This window comes from Mus pahari, chromosome 1 (assembly GCF_900095145.1).
Source record: "Mus pahari chromosome 1, PAHARI_EIJ_v1.1, whole genome shotgun sequence".
Lineage (NCBI taxonomy): Eukaryota > Metazoa > Chordata > Mammalia > Rodentia > Muridae > Mus > Mus pahari.
Window position 1 is genome coordinate 112336755 of NC_034590.1, and position 17209 is coordinate 112353963.

Here is a 17209-nt window from a genome sequence, read left to right on the forward strand (position 1 = left end):
CCCATAGGCCGAGCTTCCAAACTAAATACAAAGTAAAAGGGAGAATGCCAGCTGAGTTGGGGGTTCCCATCTCTCTGCTGTCTAGCCAGCACCATGGACCAAGGAGCTCTCTGTCAAGGCACATGCTGCCTTCTCTGAACTGAGAGTCACAACAAATCCTTCTTCCTTTAGGTTGATGTTTGTCAGTTATTGGCCACAACACACAGAGAAAAGTAACTATTGGCCCAGGACATGTTGTCCAGATGTGAGTTTGAAACCCTGCTGCTGTGAGCATGTTTTATCCAAGTGAGGAATCACTAAGCAAGGGTGCTGGATAGATTTCATCAACACAAACTAGAGTCACATGGGAAAAAAAAAAAGGACCTCCCATCCCATGGACCTGTAGGCAATTTCTGTGGGGCATTTTCTTGATTAATGATTGAAGAGGGACCAGGCCACTATGAGTGGCACCATTCATGGGCAGATGGTCCTGGGTTGTATAAGAAAGCAGGCTGTCCAAGCCATGAGGAGCAGGCCAGTAAACACTGTTCCTCTATGGCCTCTTCTTCAGTTCCTGCCTTGAGTTTCTTGCCTGGCTTCCCTCCGTGATGGACTTAGAAGCTGTAAGGTGAAATAAATCTTTTGTTCCCTAGGTTATAGTGGTTTTGGTTATAGTATTTGTCACACCAGTAGAAATCAAACTGGGACATCAGAGTCTTGTCCGGTGTGTGGAAGCCTGAAGAGCTGACACTTTCACTTCCCAGAGGAGCAATTTGGCGTCAGACTGAGCCATATAAAACCCCACTTGAGTTTCCAGTCTGCTGGCCTAATATGCAGAGGTATATTTTCCAGCTCACTGTGATAGGTGCCAGGCCCTTCAAGAAAGCATGTGTGTGTTTCGCTCTGTGTGTGTATGTGTGTATGCATGTAAGTACGTGTGTGTCTGTGTTTGTCTGTGTCTCTCTGCCCATGTCTGTCGTCTTTCTGTCTCTCTCTGTCTCTGTCTCCCCTTCTCTCTGTGTATGTCTGTGTTCCTAAATGTAATGGCAGCTAAGCATTTAGGATTAAAGTAAATTGTAAACACACATATGTTCGTTTAGCAAATCCAGCAGTCACCTCCAAATATGGAGGGTGTACTCCCAGGGAGCTGCAATCCATCACTGTCACATCTGCTATGTTCATAATAACTCTCTAGTCACATTGAAAACATAACCCAAATTCAGTTTTCCCATGGCCCCAGATGGCTCTTGCTGCGGATTTCCTCAAGCCCAGACCCAACCGAGCTGCACCGTGAGCACGCCTCCTCTGTCTAACATCTACTCCAGTTTCCTCTCTCACCCACCCTCAAACCCGGTCCCCTCAACACAGCCCTGCTGCAGGAGGTTGGCTCAGCTGCTGGGGCCTGGGTGCTCTCCTCAGTTCTCCCTTCTTTCTGCCTCCTTGTCACAGGGTGAGAGTGTGCGCTCCCCTGATGAGGCTCCATGCTCCTCACAGCTCCCGCCCAGGTACCAAGTATCTGCCGACATCACCAGGGGTCAGCTGCACATTTCCCTGTCCTGTGTAAATGTTTATTCTTTTCCCCTCTGTTAGATATTTCTTTCAGTGCTATGTGACTATGTGCTTGAGCAAAAGCAAGAAGAAAAGAAGGGTCTGTTCTGGCTCATGGATTAAGATGGCAGAGTCTGTCAAGATGGAGCATGTGTCAGGGAAGGTGTCACACTGGCTCCACTGCAGTGGGCAAGTGGCAGCCACTCACTCTATCTTCATGGACCAGGACACAGGGACAACACAGGAAGCAGCAGTCTATAAACCTCACAGCCTGCCCCTCTCCAAAAGTGGCTCTAGGCATTAGATCCCCCAGAGCTGGAGATATGGGTGGTGAGATGCCCAACCTGGGTGCTGGGAACTGAACTCAGGTCTTCTGTAAAAGCTGCAAGTACTCTTAACCACTGAAGCATCTCTCCAGCCCCATTTCACCTATTTTGAGTCAACTTTGTGCATTTAAATTTTTTCCAGCAATATTTTGATTTGGTTGACATTTTCAGCTTTCATGGCCTGAAGTCTAGCTTGAACACTATATTTTAAGACAATTATAGATTCCCAAGAAGTACACAGGAAGTCTTGGTTCATTATTCCTTCAGGTCTCCTCCAAGGCAGACATCTTGCATAAATACCATGATGACAAGCAGAATTGGCATTTGTTCAATGCATACAGATGATTCAGACTTCAGCAGATTCACCTGCATTCACAGGTATTTATGTGTGCAAGCATGTATACGTGTGAATGTGTGTGTGCTGTGTGTGCATATATGCATGTATATGTGTATGTGTGTGCATGTATGTATGTAGTAAGTATGTATATGTGTATGCTGTGTGTGTACATGTACATGTATATGTGTGTGTTGTGTGTGTATGTATGTATATGTGCATATGTGTGTGCTGTGTGTATACATGGATGTGTATATGAGTATGCTGTGTGTGCATATATGTATGTGTGTGTGCTGTGTGTATGCATGTATGTGTATGTGTGTGCATGTATGTGTGTACACATGTGTGTTTATCCCTGATGCTTCTCAAATAAAGCCACAGTTCCCACCTCTCTTACACAACCACTGATCTGCTCCTCATCTCTACAGTCTCCATCTTCCTTTAGGAAGGACTGACACGGAGTCTCCCATAGCCCAGGCTGGCCTTGAACTCCCTCTGTAGCTGAGGATGACTTTGAACTGATCCTCCTGCCTCTACCCACAAAGTTCTGGGATAGCAGCTGTACCCAATATGCTTAGCCAACCATTAATCTTTTAAGGCACATTTTCATCTATTACACTTGAGGTTACTATGGGGGAAAAAAAGGAGAATGTTTTTTTTTTTTTTACAGGTAATAGAGAAACATTATTTTGTTTACTTAAAAATACATGTATACTTATGCACACACATATAAAACAATAATCATTAAAGAAGAGGTAAGGAATTTGAGGGGGAGCGGGATAGGGTACAGAAGGAGCTGGAGCCAGAGAAGTAAAAATGATATAGATACAGTAGGCATGTATGGCGTTGTCAACAAAACATAGATGTTATGTGCTCACACTTAGAATCCTGGCACCCATGAGGCTGAGGCAGAAGACTTCCTATGGTTGGAGACCAACATGACTACGTACTAGGTGCAAGGAAAACCTGGGCTTTAGGGCAAGCCTCTGGCTGGCAGAGAGGCCGTGCGAGGAGAGCCTGACTCTCTGGGTGTGAATGTGCATCTGAGTAGATACGGAGGTTCATTTCTTTAGGACAAATGTTGAGACTGCATCTGCTGGATGTGGGCAGCTACGTATTTAAAGTCATTCCTAAGAAACCACTAGTTCTATTCAACCTGATATTGCTCTGTCCCCTTGTCCTTTCCCAGCGCTGTTTGGGGGGTTTGTGATTTGCTTTGCTAGACTTTTACCCTGTTTCTACCATCTCTAGATCTTAAAACCTTTCAGTCACCCCCTCTGCATATAACCCTAGTCTTGGGTGGTGGGCATTAAGGATATCCCATTTTAGGGCTGAGAGACTATGACATAAATACAGACCTTGACATCCCATTGTTAAATGTCAAGTTTCCACTAAGGCCCAATAGCAAGCCAAGAGTTATCCCTCAAAGGGAGGATGGTTGTCTATAGATGATCATAGGGCCCGCTCCAAAGTCCCAAGGGGCTCCACTGTGATTCACCTATAAGGTCCTGCCAAAGACTCCAAACAGCATCCCTATCTGCCATTGCCACCTTAAGTAACCATCAAGTGGGCTGCATCATATGATCCAAGTGACAGAGCAACTGGCACAGCAGCTGGGTCCCACTCAAAACTAGCAGCTTTCTGAGTTTATTTGGTGTATGGGCTGGAGTAACACCCAAGTATGGAGCTTTCTGCCACCAAAATCCAAAATGCTTTACTAACAAGTCCAAAGTGCCTGTCACTTCCCTGTCACTTAGTCCTATCAATGTAATGTCATCGATGTAATGGGCCAATGTGAATGCCTTGTGTACCAGGAGCCCTGCAAACTAAACTATGACACAGGGCTGGAGAGTTAATATACCCCTGAGGTAAAGGTATTCCTGCTAGCCTTGTCAGCTGAAAGCAAATTGTTTCTGGTTGCCCTTGTGGACAGGTTTCAAGAAAAAAAAGAACTTGCCAGACCAATAGCTGCATACCAGATGCCAGGAGATACGTTAATCTGCTCAAATAAGGAAGTTGGCATCTGTGACTGGAGTCACTACTTGATTAAGTTTGCCATCGTCAACTGTCATTCTCCATGATCCATCTGTCTTCTGCATAGACTAAAAGGGAGAGTTAAAGGGACATGTAGGTGTAACCAACACCCCTGCATCTTTCTAAAATTTTCAGATTTGTTTATGTATTATACCTCTTTGCTTATGAGTGTTTTGCCTACACATATGACTGCACCACATATGTGCCTGGTACCCACATGGAGAGGGCATTAGATCTCTTGGAACTGGAGCTACAGACAGTTATGAGCAGCCCTATGGTATGCTGGGAATTGAACTAGGGTCCTCTGGAAGAGCAGTCAATGCTCTTAACCTCCAACTCACCTCTCCAGTACCTCTCATTTAAAAAAACAAATGTGTATGGTGTTTTACCTACAAGCCTGTCTATGAACCACATGTGTGTAGTGCACTTGGAGGCCAGAAGGGGCCTCCTGGAACTGGAATTACCAATACCCGTAAGCCACCATGTGGGTGCTGTGACTCAAACCTGAGTCCTATGTCAGAGCAGCTAAGTGCCATTAACCCCTGAGCCATTTTCCCACCCCACTCCATCCCCAGCATCTTGCAAGGTCTTAGTGGTGGAACTAATTTCTATAATTCCTCCAGGGAATTTTCTTCTTTGGTTCACTATTTTCCTTGGAAGAGGCAACTAATGGCTTCCATTTGGCCTTTCAGACCATAATAGCTCTCATTCCACACATCTGACAACCAATGTTGGGATTCTGCCAAGCTCTAAGTATATCTGTCCCAATAATACATCTCGGACTGGGGTGACTTCCTTGGCCCAGTGGACCCACTATGAGTCAGACATCAGCTGAAACTCCATTAATCATATGACCTCTCTAAGCACCCACTTAACTGGAGGACCACAATGCTCTGGAGGAGGTCTCCCAGAATCAGTGTCAATTCAGAGCCAGTATCTGGTAGGCCATAAAAGTTCTGGTATTTTGTTTTGTTTTGTTTTTCCTTTTCCTGGATGTATAGTTACCCTAATCAAACCTCATGAGTTCTTTTGGAGAAAGATCGATTGGCTTGATTGACTATAAAACTGGTTGGTTGGTTGGTTTTTGAGAAGAGGTTTCTTTGTGTAGCCCTGGCTGTCCTGAAACTCACTCTGTAGACCAGGCTGGTTTTGAACTCATAGAGCTCCACCTGCCTCTGCTTCTGAATGCTGGGATTAAAGGTATGCACCACTACCACCTGGCATAAAACTTTTCGGAAGTGTGACACAGTTGTCAGGGGGTTCTGTCTATAAGCTGACTTGTGTGGAAACTGGTTGAGGAGCTGAGATTTTCTGTTGCTACCATTCAAAGTAAACTTTTAAAGTCTTTTTATTTATTTTATGTGTATGCATGTTATGCCTGCATGCATGTCTATGTACCACTTGCATGCCTGGTCAAAAGAGGACATTGGAGCCCATAGGACTACAGCCATTACAGACTGTTATTAACTGCCATACGGGTGAGGGGAATTGAACCCCAGGCCTTCTGGAAGAATAGCCAGTACTCTTAAACACTGAGCTGCCTCTCCAGTCTCTCAAGATAAATGTTTCATTTGCTCTGGAACTTGTTTACACAGATGGATTAATGTTTAGTAAGATTCCCCATTGCGGGGCTGGGAAAAAAAAAAAAGATTCCCCATTGCACTTTTAGGGACACATACCACTGAGCTACCCAAGTTAGATCATTTATGGACACTGCTTGGTCTCTGCTGTTCATTAGCACAGCATGTTGGGGGAAAGGAGGATGAAGATTAGCATATAGAAGAGACCAATGGTAACAGAAGGCTGGAAACATATAACAAGGGACACATACCAGGGGCAGAGCACCCCTGAGGAAAGCTCCTGCCCACATGGAGCATGTGGGTACTATGTGGGTACTATATGGGTACTATGTGACCCACAGAGGCTCATGACTGTTCTGGCTCTGATCCATCAGAGCTTCGAGCCTTTGCCACCTCTTGGCCCACATCCATTCTTGGAAGGAAGGGACATTCTCTTTTCTTTTATTTTAAATTTTTATTTATTTATTTATTTAATTTGTTTGTTTATTTAAACATGTGTGTGCATGTAGGCGTGTGTATGTGTTAACTCACTGTACAGTTCTTGAATGCATAAGATGGATTGGTAATGCTCTCTGTTAGTGTAGACTCTAGCAATTCCAGGTGTAGATGAATTGGAGAACCAGGTCAGACACCATCAAGCCCACTAGAGAAATCCATCCTTAGAGTTCTGCCTCTCTAGAACCTGCTACGGGTAGCTCAATGTGGATGAAATAGGGTTCTTTGGAGACAAGACTAATAAAGGAAATGTGTGTTATAAAGGAGGATTTATTAGATTGACTTACACAATACTAAACAGGCTGTTTAGTCCAAAAAGCTGATTGCTTCAGCAGTCTCAGCCTGGTGCTGAAGGCCTGGAAAATTCCTGAAGAGTCACTGCTGTTTCATTCATGTTAGAGAAGTCTGAAGAAACTTTGGTCTGACGTCAGAAGAGGACAGCGGCGGTAGATGAACACACTGGCTCCAGACCCAGGGAAGGCAAGCAGACAGCCAACACTGCTTTCTCTTTAGACTGGGCCACCTTTTAGTACTCGGCCACCTGCTGGAAAGTGCTCACTCCTGCCCAGGTTAGACCGCTCTGGAAACACCTGTTAGAAATAAAATCTGGTAGTTCATTTCCAAATGAGCCCTGAGGAAGCTTAAGTCCAGTTACTAATGAACAGAAAACACCAGACCATTGCTAACACTTGCTACACAAGCTAGTCTCTCCTCAGGACCCAATATATCCAAACTCTCCTAAGCTAACCCACACACACAATCTAAGAATTTAGAGTAGACAACAACTAACCACCAAGTTTCCCTGCAGGATGCATCATCTGATGAGCATTAAAATAAATGAAATGTAAGACATAAAATGAGCCCATGGAAGGTTTTGACCTGCTAGAGTGTGTGAAAAAGCCAACCCTGCAGCTCCTAAGCTGCAGGATCTCCATGACACAGGGCAACAACGGGATAGCCAAGAGGAGTTCCCATGAGGATACAGTATTGATTGGTGTAGCAGAAGCCAGAAACCTTGAACTAGACCAATGACTCATTGCAGTGAATATTTGGAAGTAAAGATGTGCAGACACGAGGGTACGTTGTGGGACACACTGTGACACACTACAGCTTCTGCAACAAGAATTTTTTGTTAATTCTATCTTCTTTTCTTTTTGCAGGGAGGTTGAAAGGGAAGAGAGTGGATATAAAGGAACAGGAAGATGAGTGGGACTGGGGTGAATGATGTGAAATTCACAAAGAATCAATAGTTAAGAAAAATAAGTGGCAACTACTGACTTCTTGGTAAGACAATGATGTGTCAGGTCGGGAAGTCAATTCAAATGAATTTTAACATAAGATATCTAGGCACGTCAAAACATCTCTTACAAGGAAAGGTAAGTCACTGCACATGACTCATGCTTCTCGAAAAAAAAAAAAAAAAAAAAAAAAAGCACAGCCTCTATTCATATTCCTTACTTGAGTGTGTTGCTTAAGCATTTACTAAGCTATGCTAATGGCCTCTAGATTTGAGTAGGGCACAAAACAGGGAGGATTCCCAAAAGGTTTAGATGTTCTCCCATGGGGGTTCTATGCTGGGATTGCAAAGGAGGTTTTGGCTTGATCCCACAAGGAAATAGCTGCAGACTGTCCTGACAGATTGTAGAGAGAGGCCCTGCCCTTATTTGCAGACACTGATTCCCTAATGAGAGTTTGATCTTGACTGCTACTGGGTATTCATAGGAACATGTCTCACACGTTACTGTGCACCCTGAGCTGTCCATCATGAGCTAGTTTTATGTCAGCTTGACACGGGCTAGAGTCATTTTGGAAGAGGGAACATCAATTAAGAAAATACCCCCAACAGGCTGGCCCATGAAAAAGCCTGTGTGGTACATTCTCTTGACTGACGGTTGATGTAAGTGTATTCATCCCACTGGTGGCAGTGCCACGCTTGGGTGGATGGTCCTGGATGGTATAAGAAAGAAGGATGAGCAAGCTAGTGAGCAGCACTCTTTCATGGCTCCTGCTTCAGTTCCCGCCTCTAGCTTCCTGCCCTGTTTGAGTTCCTGCCCTGATTTCTCTCACTGATGAGCTGTGACATGGAAATAGATGCAAGATGAAATGAACCTTTCTCCCCAGGTTGTTTTGGTCTTGGTGTTCTATTGCAATAGCAATCCTAAGTAAGACAGCAGAGTTGTGCAGGCACACCCTGTAATGACAGCTGCACTATTGCTCCTTTTTGAACACTCTAGGACAGTGGGGAGGGAACCCTCTCGGTGGGCAGAGCCTTGGCCAGTGGACTCGGCTATGCCATTGGCTTGGGAAGAGAAACGGCCAGACCTGGATTATAGGGCCAGTTCTCGGACTATGTCTAGTGGTTTCGCTGAATGGTTAGGAATTTAGAATGAACTTGATTAGAAAATGAATGGCAATCCATGAGCATGGGAGATCTCTCCATTTTCTGAGATCTTCTTCGATTTCTTTCTTGAGAAACTTGAAGTTATTGCCATACAGGAGTTTCACTTGTTTGGTTAGAGTTACCCCAGGATAGTTTATATTATTTGTGGCTATTGTGAAGGGAATTGTTTCCCTAATTTCTTTCTCAGCCTGTTTATCATTTGAATAAAGGAAGGCTGTTGATTTATTTGAGTTAATTTTATATCCAGCCACTTTGCTGAAATTGTTTATCAGCTGGAGAAGTTCTCTGGTAGAATTTTTGTGGTCGCTTATGTATACTATCTTAAGTGGATATTAGCCTAAAAAAAAAAAAAAAAAGAATACCCAAAATACAGACTACAGAATCCAAAAAGGTCAACAAGCTGAAGCGCCCAAGTAAGGACGCCTCAGTCCCACTTGAGAGGGAGAAGAAAGCAATCACAAGTGGGGAGGGAAGGAGGGACCCGGGAGGAAAAGTGGATGGGGGGGTAGAGTGGGAGGGAGAGGAGAACCTGATCTGGTATTGGGTGAGGGAAAGGACTGAAGCCCTGAGGGCCAGCAGAAAGAATGGAAACAGGCAACCTCAAGAGGTAGGAGGTTAGGGGAACCCTCCAGGATGCACCAGAGACCTGGGAGATGAGAGACTCTCAGGACTCAAAGGGAGGGACCTTAGATGAAATGCCCTACAGTGGGGAGAGAGAACTTATAGAGCCCACCTCCAGCAGGAAGACAGGGCATCAAATGAGGGAGGGGGCATCCCACAGTCACAACTCTGACCCATATTTGTTCCTGTCTGAAAGAATTACAGGGATGGAAATGGAGAGGACCCTGAGGAAAAGAAGGTCCAGTGACAGACCCAAAAAGAGATCCAGCTCAAGGCTGAGAAAGAAATTAGGCAAACAATTCCCTTCACAATAGCCACAAATAATATAAACTATCCTGGGGTAACTCTAACCAAACAAGTGAAAGTCCCAAGGCCTGACACTATTACTGAGGCTATGGAGCACTCACAAAAAGGGACCCTGCATGACTGCACTCCAGAAGACCCAACAAGCAGCTGAAAGAGTCAGAGGCAGATATTTGCACCCAACCAATGGACAGAAGCAGCTGACCCCTGTTGTTGAATTAGGGAAAGACTGAAAGAAGCTGAGGAGGAGGGTGACCCTGTAGGAGGACCAGCAGTCTCAATTAATCTGGACCCACAAGATCTCTCAAACACTGGACTACCAAACAAACAGCATACACCAGTTGATATGAGGCCACCGACACTCATACAGTAGAGGACTGCCAGGTCTGTGTTCATTCAGAGATAATGCACCTAACCCTTAAGAGACTAGAGGCCCCAGGGAGTTTAGAGGTCAGGTGGGGTAGGGGGTGGGGACATCCACGTGGAGACAGGGAAGAGGGGAGGAGGTATGGGATGTGGATCAGTAGGAGGGTGGAGGGGGAGAATAAAATATGGAATGTAAAATTAACTAATTAATTCATTTAAAAAAAACAAAAAAAGAAAAAAGAAAATTAATTGCAAAGAAATGTGGGAGAGAGATGCAAACAAGGAGCTGAGATGCAGCTCAGCTGCTGCTGCAGTGCACTCTCTGTTGCTGTGATAAATACCATGACCAAAAGCACCTTATGGGAGAGAGGGTTTATTTTGGCTCATGGTTCCAGAGGGATGAGAGTCCATCATAGCAGGAAGGCATAGCAACAAGTGGAAGACATGGCGAGCTCACATCTTTAACCACGGACAAATCAGATCTTTAACTGTAAGCACAGTCAAGAGAGAGTAAGTTGGAAGCGGAGCAAGGCTATAACCCCTCAAAGCCTATCTGCCCGCTCCAGCAAGACTGCGCCTTCTGAACCTCCCCAAACAGCGCCACCAACAGGGGACAAAGTGTTCAAATACCAGTGCCTATAAAGGACATTTCTCATTCAAACGACTATAGCTCACCCAGCTAACCAGTGAGCCCCAGGGACACCCCCACCTCCATTTCTGCCTCTTCAGCACTGGGGTTATAAGCAGACACCAGCATGCCATGCTTGCTTTTTTTTTTTTTTTTTTTTTTTTTAAATGTGGGTTATGGGGATTGAATTCAAGACTTCATGCTTTAAAAGCAAATACTACCAACTGGGCTTTCTCCCAGCCCTAGACTGCTTACTCAAAAAACAACAGAAATTTGTCTCTTGGGCTTCTTAAAGAGGAGAAGCTGAAGATCAATGTGTCTGAGGAAGACCTGTTCCTCCTAGATGGTACCTCCCTGATGTACCCTAGCAAGGAGGGAAGAGTGGATCCATCCCTCACTCCTTCTGTAAGACTCGGAGCCCATTTGTTAGGACTCCGCCCTCCTAAATGAGTCTCCTCCCCAAAGTCCATCTTAATACCATTGTGTTTGTGTTCAGACCCTTCAACCTCAGTGATACTGCTTCCTCTCTGAGAAAGGAATACACTTGCCAACACATTAAAGCATAGCGTAAGGCTACATCCATATGACTCACAAATCTGTGTCTCCATCACTCTGAAGCAGCTGACTTGAAGATAAGGTACAGCACCAACTGGGTGGCTAATAAGAGCTGAAGCAGAATTCTCCAGAAGGCTGAATGTTCTCTGCCTCAATGTTCACTGTCCAGCACTATTTCTTCCATAGTCATGAGTCATGAATCCAGAAATCAAGGAGTGACATGGGATACCCACAACCCCCAGGCACCCACTAAGCAAAATTTCTACTTCCTTTTTGCACAGTGTTATGCTCTGCTGGCCAAGAAATTTTGGTTCCAGAATGAGGTACACTTCTGCAAGGAGATACAACAAACACTACATTGAATTGGATGTAAAGAAATCTACATCCCTATCCTACCCCCAGCCAATCTGAGCTTCTGAGGCTGAGGAGGAATTAGGGGTTGGTGAAATGCCTGACCCTGACTACCAGGAGAGATCTGCAGTTCATGGCAGGCCCTGGGGTTAAAGTCAATGCTACCATAAGTGCTCTCAGGCCAGGGGAAGGTATAGGTTACCTGTCAGATAAGAGCCAAGACTAGCTGAGTTGCTGAGGGCAAATGGGCTGCAGAATGTGTGGTGGGGGGGGGTGTGGAAAAGGGGATTTCTGACTGCTAGCTAAAATCATGTGACCAGAGAAAGTGGCCACAGCACTTCCTCTTTTAAGAATGTGTCTGGAACCATGGCTCAGCAGTTAAAAGCACTGGCTACTCTTGCAGAGGTCCTGGGTTTGGTTCACAGTACCTGCATGCCAGCTCATGATTGCCTATAACTCTAGTTCTAGAGGATCCAACAGTCCTTTCTGGCCTCCATGGGCACTACACACATGTAGTGCAGGCAAAACACACATACACAAAAAAATGAAAAGTTTCAAAACTCTCAGTGTTTCTTCCTATATAGCTCTGGCTGGCCCAGAACTTTCTATGTAGACCCAGCTGGCCTTGAATTCACAAAGATCCACTTGCTTCTGCCTCCTGAGTTCTGGGATTAAAACTGTGCACCCCACACCCAGAAAATTAATCTTTTTGTTTAAAAAAGGGTATCTGTGGGTAGGTAGTCACATCTGAGGACACAGTAACTGTTTTCTTCATGTTTCTTCCCTAGCTTATTCCTCAATCACATGATCCATAGCCTTTGAGTTATGGATGTCAGGGAGACAGCAAACATCACCAAGAACCACACATTCTCTTTTGGTGAAGGGTTCAGGGGATACTTGGAATACACCACATGGGTAGCTCATGTTGTGTACAACCATGGCCTTGCAGTCTTTACTGGGAGATAAAAGAAGATTTAGGGGGATGTTGCTAGTCATGTTGACATGCCACCACATTGACCTGAGTGGACTTGGAAGTTTAGGGTGTCAGCCTGACTCTGGTTATGTGATGTCCAGATAGCTGAGAAAGCACAGCTGTTGAATAGGTTTCTGGAAATTTTTCTGGAAGATACTGAAACTTGAATCAGTGGTTGTGGGGAAGACCCACCTCGCCCAATGTGGGCAGCAGCATCTGAACTGAGCTAAGGGTCCAGATGGAAAACAGTGAGATCCTCCCCTCCCCTAACCCCCTCCTCCAGGTAAAAAATTTCCTTTGCCCTTGGACATCAGACCTCTCTGATGACATCAGGCTCTCTGGGAGAGCCTTTGGATCCAGGGCCTTCACTGACAGCCCTGACCCCTGGCTGTAGGCCCTCAGTCTTGGGTTGTGTATTAGTTCATTGGCTCCCCTGATTCTAAGCAAATTGGACTTCACTAGCTATTTCCCCAGTTCAGATCACACTTGGGACTCGTCATGAGACGTCTGTGTCTACAACCGTATATGCCAATCTCCCTAATAAGTCCCTATTGTCTGTCTCTGAGTCTTGGGGTGGAGCTGTAGTCAAATGGAGGAGGCTGCTATGCTCTCTTGACTCTCCTCACTAGAGATGCTCCAGCTCATAGGAGTTGTCTCACCTGAGTTCTTGTTCCTTCTAGGGCCACCTATGTGTGTCCTAGCAGTGACTGATGGAGGGACAAAAGGACACCACCTTCATCTCAGTTTCCAGTGTCTCTAAAGGGATGAATCAGCTCCAAAGATGGCCTCAGGACATTGAAGCTCTCTTGAAAGGCAGATCCACTCCTTCTCCCAACAGTGGGGTGGGACAGAGCTGTCCCTGGCCCTTGGGCATTCATGGTTTACAAGGAGCCTGCCCTAGGCAGATGCTGCAGGCCTGCTAGACTAGGGACCCAAAGCCTGGGGTTAAAACCTGGACACTATTGTGGTAGGAGCCTCCTTGCAGGCCAGGAAACCATAAACCCTGGATTTCCTAGAAGGAGCAAAAGGAGCCAGAAGTCACTGATCTGGCTAGGAAAACAGATGCCACAGAGCCTTGCAGGCCTGTAGTTCCATCCCCATCGTGGGCTCTATCTCAATACATGTGCAATCTGGGCACTGAGTCAGAGACAGATATAGAGAATAGTCTACCCCACCAGGTGCTGCATCTGAACCCTGCACCTCCACTCAGCAGTGACACTTGGACTCGGAAGTGCATGTATCCTGCAGACACTGATCCACGGCACTGGCTGGCCTTACTATGATCAGTCTCGTGTACAGTGGGTCTTGGCTTAAACTTGAGACAGCGAGCATTCTCAGACCCTGGGCAGGCTAGAGGAGGTGGATACGGCCAGAGACGGACACCTTGCTGGAGCCCTATCCCACGCCTCACCTGGAGCTCATCCCCTGCCCCTGGACCCTCTCTAGTGGCCTCTGAACTTGCACACCCTTCCTTCTTTCCTCTCTCCGAGCAGTGCCCTGTCAAGAGGCCCTTGGCCCATTCAGCCTCCTCTTGCCCGCCTGGACTCCAAACAGCTTTCCTCAGACCCATCTTCATCACAGCTCCCCGGTCCCCATCCTGTGGGGCAATGTCCTTTGTGGAGTCCTCTGATTCTCTTATCTGCCAAGAATTTGGGGCCTCTGAGTATTATTTAATAATTTTTCTCTCTTAATTACTACGTATTGATCTGGAAACCAGAGCCCAGTTCCACTGCAGAGGATTAATAGCCAGCAGTGCTTATGGCTATTCACTTTCCATAATGTTACGTCCTGACCCCAGCCGTACCTCACCCATTCACCCATCAGTCCTGAGGCCTAGCCCCATCCCCCCAGCCACTCATTCACTCATGAGCACCTTCCCACTTCCTTCTCCCACAGCCTTACACAAGCTGGCTTGGTCATCCACTCATGCTTGAGGAAATAGGAAACAGAAATAGTTAAAGATTCCAGAACTTTCTCTCACCACATCCACCCTTCCTGGCTTTCCCCTGAGTATTCTCAGCTACTTCCTTGCTTTGAAAGACTTGCCTTCAATCCAAACTTTAGGTTCTCCGTTGAGAAGACCCACCCTACTTCCCTCTACAATCCACTCCGTCCTGCTGTGGTCTCCCCACCCAGGCCCAGTGACCCCCTTAACCTATCAGGGTCTAAACTGGAGGCCTTCTTTTCTTAAGCACTGCCCACTTCTTCAGGTCTCATCTAGCAGCCTCTCTGTGGGAACTTCAGAATTCCCTTCAGAGAAGTTGGCCTCCCCTGTGAGGCCTCGTCATGTGGAAGTTGGCAGGCAATGCTGTCAACAGCAGGCAGCCTCTGGTAGAGTCTAAACAGTAAGAGAAATAGATGAGGCAGAGTCCCTGCGACAAAGCAAAGGTCCTGATGTCTTAATGTGCCCTTTGTGCTCTCAGGAATATAGTCTAGGGAAAGGGGGACAAAGGCTATGTTTGGGGTAGCCTGACTCTGACCAGAAGGGTCTGGGGTAGGTGGGCATCAGCCCTGTGTGAGCCTGGTCACTGCAGAGGCCGGAGATGATTTCTTCAGACTCTTCCCTTCAGCCCTCTCTAGCCCTCTAATCCATGGTAACGGGACAGAGGTAGGAGTCAGACAGAGGTTGCTGGGCCTCCCTAGGTTTATATTCCATAGGAAGGAAGGTACCAAGAGCATCCCAGCCAGCCCTGGTCACTGCCCAGAACCCCTCGCTCCTCAGGGGATGGGTCTTAACAGGCTACACTCTCAGCACTGAGCAGGCACTCCTGGGTAGATGGTGAAGGCGGCCTTGGCCTCTTATTAGCAGGCAGCACTGCTGGGGTCTTTGCACAGAGTGACACAGAGACCATGAAGACAGGACTAGCCTTGTAGGATGAAGCTCCACCCCCAGCCCAGACAGTGGACTATCTGACCCTCTCCTCAGGGACAGGGCCTCCTGTTTCTGGCTCAGCCCAGATTTCCGGATTCCACTGCCTGCCAGGAGTCGTGAGGTGGAAATAATATAGAGCTCTAGCCAGCCCTCTCTGACCCAGAGAACTGTGTGCGCTTGGCCGACCTTGGGCCTGCACCATCCAAAGGGCAAGGGTCCCACAGTAGGGGCAGCTGCAATGTCCTGCCAGTTACGGTCAGGGTCACAGCTCTCCAGAGGCCAGCCAGGCCTTTTTTTTCCTCCCACAGCTGCAGTGTCCACCCAACCCCCAAGGTATCCAGAATTGTTGTTGCCCTCTTCCTCCAACAGCTGGACTAAAGGGGGGTTGGGTCCCTGCACATCCTGGAGAGATTCACCCTGGCTCATATGTGACCTCCACAAGCTCCCTGAGAGTTGAATGGATCTGGCATCACAAGGATCCCAGAAGATGCCAAGGTGCTCTCCTGGGCACAGCAAGTCTAGGCCTCCCAGTACCAGGGCAGCACCTCAGTGCGAACCATTCCATAGACAGGCCACAGGCAATCTCTGAAGCCCTCGGTACTCATAGCCTCTCATACACAGCCCTGCTTTGAGCTCCCTTTTCTTCCTTGACTATGGAGACTTGAGTCTTTTGAAAAACCTCACAAGTTAGGGCTATTTATTGTCCCTGAAACAGGAAGGTCTCCCTTCCTGATGACCTTTTGACTATCTCTGCCTATATGCCAGTCACTGTGGTGGCTCCTCCTGGACCTGTATTACTGCTCTTGTGGGTTTCCCCAACTCCCGGCTGGTTCCCCTTCCATCAGAAAGAACACTTGAAAGTACAGTCCAGAGCTTGACCCTCCAGGTCCCCAGGGCCAGGCTCAGTCAGCCTCTAGCCTTTATGCTTTCTCTCTCACTTCCTATGCTGTCTGGTTTGGGGTTTTTGTCCACATGCTGACCAAGTGTCAGACATAGGCTTCACCTCAGTTATGTCTCTGCTTAGTCATTCAGTTTAACCACTGATGGGTAGTGATTACTTTTTCCTCATCCCCTTTGGCTCCTCCCAAATTCTCTAGCTTGCTGACAGGTCCTCTTATTTTCTAACCACTCCCTCTCACCCCAGAGCTCTCCTAGTTTGTTAAATGTGATGACCAGAAATGACAAAGGACTCCCTACTGGAGTTTATTTTCTGTTGCTGTGATAAAAAAATTATGATCAACAGGCAAACTTAGGGGAAGCAATTATTTACTTGGCTTATACTTCCAGGTCACAGTCTATCATTGAGGCAGAAACCATGAGTAAGGTTGCTTCCTGGTTTGTTCGCAGACTCATGCTTAGCTAGCTTTCTTGTACATGCCAGGACAACCTGCCTAGGGAATGGTGCTGCCCACAGTGGGACGGGCCCTCCTACATCAATTAACAATCAAGAGAATCCTCCATATAGACACCCACAGGTCAATCTGATCTAGAAAATCCCTTTATTGAGACATCTTTCTCAGGTGACTCTAGGTGCCAAGTTGACAGTTAAAGCTAAGACATTCCCATAAACAGACAATGTCCATCCAGGACACTGGGATTCAGACCCCTCAGAGGAAAGACAACCTAATAGTGAATGCAGAGGCAATCAGGCCCAAGCATCAGGCACAGTACAGAAAGGCTGGGTCCCTATGGCAGGATCAACTAGAGAACTCAAGTATGTTTGACTATTAACCCCAAGGCATGCACTTATTTCTACTCCTCTTTTCCCTGACCATCCATCTGCTGTGGAGGACCACTGAGTTGTGTTTTACACACACACACAAACACACACACACACACACAC

General features: G+C 46.7%; 1 long non-coding RNA gene across 1 annotated transcript in view; it reads right to left on the reverse strand.

Annotated features, from left to right (window-relative positions):
• Positions 1-6550: 6550 nt before the first annotated feature.
• Positions 6551-17209, reverse strand: part of LOC115063647 — a 20717-nt gene continuing 10058 nt past the window's right edge. The window contains exon 3 of the long non-coding RNA XR_003843533.1: positions 6551-6886. This is a non-coding gene — a long non-coding RNA (uncharacterized LOC115063647). The remainder of the gene's footprint in view (positions 6887-17209) is intronic.